Genomic DNA, 4,038 nt, shown 5'->3' with positions numbered 1-4,038 from the left:
GAAGGGCGGAGGGGCTTGGGTGGACTGCGGGAGTTGCTCTGGTGGAGGGAGGGAGTGGAGTGGGGCTCGGCTTCGAGCCAATTTAGGAGGAGACCCGAGGTGGTCATGGCGGCCATGGAGGGAAGCGGAGAGCTCTTTGAGCTCGGGAGAGTAGTGGGGCGGGGTCCTGGAAGGTCGAGGAGTGGCTTGGTGAGGTCGAGGGCGCGCGGTGATGCTTAAATAGCCAAGGGGAGGGGTGTGTCGTGCTGTCGTCGCCGCGGACGCGTGGCCGGCGCCGTGGACGCATGTGCACGTGCATGAGCTCAGAGGCAGGCAACAAGGGAGGCACAGGGGAGAGCTCACGGGGAGGAGAAGGCCAAAGGAGCGCATGGAGGAAGAAGACGGCGACGAACGGAGCCAAACCGCCACTGTTCGCCCATGGACGAGCGTCGGTGAGGAAGCTGCCGGAGGGGGAGAGGGGTCCAGGGAAATGGCGACGATGAGGCGCAGCCAAGGGACATGGTCACGCGCGCGAAGACGACGAGAGGAGGCGGTGCCGAAGCACAAACGACCACTGGACGCGGCCACTGCACACAGAGCGCGTGCATAGTGATGCCATTAACGCGGTCACCGCGTGCACTGGCATGTAGCGGGGGAGATGGGCTGGAAATTGTTGTCTACGGGTAAGTTCATCCAGGGTAGGTTGCAACTACGGTGGTAGATCGATAAAAACTGCTCTGGTTAAATGGTAATCACCCTCTGAAGTTTACTGCAGTAAATTTGGGTGAGCACTGGTGATCAACATGAAAGTGATTGAGAGCAAAGGAGTTGTGTGCGAGGTTTAGGTAAAGAAGGAATTTCACCCTGGTAACTTGGAGAGGATTAGGACCATTAATGAATATAGTTGCTTCATAACTGCATTTTAGGTCCACAAATAAGATTTGGATGATGCACTCACATGGAGCATCAAATTGAGCTCAAATTTGGCAAGGCTTAGCCATTTGGTCATAGTAAGAAGCTGTAACAATTTCATACCAATTGGATTCACCAAAATGGCACTTCCTTCACAGCTATCTTCACTGACCAAAATCTTGCAAGAATTTTGGAGAAATATTGGCTAGGTGAAATGGTGCTAAATTTGGTGGGGAGAATTTATATAGGTAGGAGAATGATCTGGTAATTTATCAGGATTTTTGAAGCAATATAAATGCACTTGCTTCACAACCTGAAAATTTTGCCTGAAGCAAAGATTTGATCATGTGCTCACATAGATGATTGGATGGGGCTGAAATTAGGATGAGTGTGATAATATGGGAAGATGAAGGAGTGTGCAAAGTTTCAACTCATTTGGAAACACCTAGCTAGTAATTCCTTCACAATGCCTTCTGTTTGACAGAAAGTTTGAAAAATTGCTGAGGAAGATTGACTAGGCAAACAAAGTTGAATTTTGGCATGAGGCAATTATTTGGACTTAAGAGAATTACCAAAAGATTTGGGAGCAATCAGGAAAGGATAGGTGGCACTTCCTTCACAAAGTGCCCCTCTGGTCAGAAATGAAGAATAATTATTGGGGAATTATTCTTGTGCTAGGATAGGAAAGTTTGGGCATATTTGAGCAACATATGATCCAAATAAATTATGAGAATTATTTGGGAATTTTTGGATGGACAGAAATATAGGTTGCTTCACAACCTAGGGCAGATAGGGTTATTCCTTTTATAGAAAAAGGAACATTCCTAAGAAAAAGAAATTAGGGTTTGGTCAAGGAGTGAAGTGACATGATCTTGGCAAGGTTTTGAGGATGATGATCCACTTGGGAGGGGAAATGAGGATGATTTCCCAGGTGGCAAGGCCACGGAACCACTCCAAAAAGAAAAACAGAGCAAAAACTAAATAAATCAAAAGAAAAAGGAAAGGGCCAAAATCCAGGCTGTTACATTTCTTACCCCCTTAAAGAAATCTCGTCCTCGAGATTTAGTTGCTCTGGGAACAAGTATGACTTGAGGATACCGTTTCCAACTAGGGTATCCTTTTTCCTTTATTTATTGTTCCCCCAAGAATTTCAGATGATCAACTTACCTTGCTTTGGGGTGGCTTGCTTCACCTTTCCCCTAATTCTGATGGGTTTTTGCTCATATACCAATTTCCTTTTGCTGACGTTGATTCTGTCATATCTGCGGTGATATCCAATTAATCTGAGCATAAATTTCCTTTGGTCATGAAAACCTTTTTACTTTTGTCATGGGGTTGCTTCAAATAAATGCATGCCTTCTGGGTTCAATAAATGCTTAGAATTAATCATGGCCATCTTCTGACGGGATCGGACTGCTCATAGGTGGTACTGATTTTGATTTATTTCTTTGTCTCGAGCATGAGATATGTACCAAATATCTGAGTGCCTCTTGTCAGGAGCAATATAACGGTGTATGGAGTTATAGCTATGTCATACCTCAAATATTTACATCTTGAGACTTTGCCCGACACGGGGCTGACGAACAAATGCTTTCCTGACAGACTGACCGTATTCTTGATTCCGTCGGCGAGTATACAGGGGCTGAGCTGATTATTCGGCTTTTGACTTTCTCATTTTGTCGGTATACCCATCTTTGGTAATACGTTGTGGTATGTTTTAGCACTGCCGCTGAGGTTGCAAAGAAATCTTGGATCTGACAGAACAGACTAGGATATTCCGCACTAACCATTTCAAGCGGGTCAGCGGAATATGAAATCCTTGTAGAACAGAGCAATCCTCTGAAGGTATGCCTTTGTGGCTCCATATGGAATTACGGCCTCCAACTGATTTGGGTATCCGGACCCTGATGTTCATGCAAAAATCATCATACCTTTGCTGTCAGTCTCACCCTTTAACGGTCATGATTTTCTTGGTTAAGATATCTTACTGAAATAACTTGGCCACACCTGTCCTTGATTCTTTGTATGACCATGGATGTGATTAGTGCAATATTTTTTACATTATTCCTTGTGCCTGTTTTCTGACCTGGGTCCGCACACATATGACATATACCCGGGGTTTGTAGCTGTACGGAGCTCGTTGCTGAGTCCAAGCATACAACAAGGTGACAAGGTTTCATGATATCACCTTCTCTGGTGCGGGAATAATAGTCTTGATGACCATTGTCAAGACCGTGGATTCTGTGATGTCATCCCCAGATCTGTATCCTTGTAATTCATGAGATGTATCTCTACTTATTTTCCTTTACTTGAGTCATGAGGTTGTTGAATCCTTACTTTCCTTAGGTATATCTGTTGGATCCTTGCTGCATCTCATATGAGTGATGATATGACTGGGGATACATGTTCACCATATATGCAAAAAGATCCGTAATCGGACACTTGATTTCTGAAGAAGACCTATGCCTTGACTGATTTGTGCTTCCGACAAAAATGTTGCGAGTCTGATTCTTGAGTGATACTGCCATATATTGGCAACTCATCATATAATCTCTGAGGACGGTGTAATAGTGTGGTACTAACATGGACTGAGTGGCTTACGAGAGAAGCCATCTGAGTAGCTTGCTGAGGAGGACTCGTTAGCTTATGCTCAAATCTTTTGTCTGGGTATCATGCAGGAAAAGGCTCTATAGCTTACACACGAAGCTTGGTCTGATTATTGTGCTGGAGAAGCTTGAGTTATGTACTTGAGAAGCTTCTCCTCGGGTTTGCTTGTTGAGAAAAATTCATTTCCGTCTGTCAGAAGCTTTTACCGAGGTATCTTGTTGAGAAAGACCGGGTATCTTGGACTGGACATTGTTCACATATTATGCTGAGGAAAATTGAGGAGCCTTGCATCATAAATTTCTTGTGATAACGTGTGGAAGAAGACTGAGTTTCTAACATCCAAAGCTGCATACTAATATGCAGACTGCAATCTACACACACGTCCATAATCTTCTATGGCTGATTATTTGCATACGAAAATTTGTTTGACTGACTTCCTTGAGCATACCACATCCTGACTTTCTCTTGGAGTATAACATATTTAAAGTATCATTTATTGCTGATCCAAAACTTTGCATATGACCCATACCTTTGACTGAA

Source organism: Triticum dicoccoides, chromosome 3A, assembly GCF_002162155.2.
Source record: "Triticum dicoccoides isolate Atlit2015 ecotype Zavitan chromosome 3A, WEW_v2.0, whole genome shotgun sequence".
In the NCBI taxonomy this organism is placed as follows: domain Eukaryota; kingdom Viridiplantae; phylum Streptophyta; class Magnoliopsida; order Poales; family Poaceae; genus Triticum; species Triticum dicoccoides.
This window is presented reverse-complemented; position numbering follows the sequence as displayed.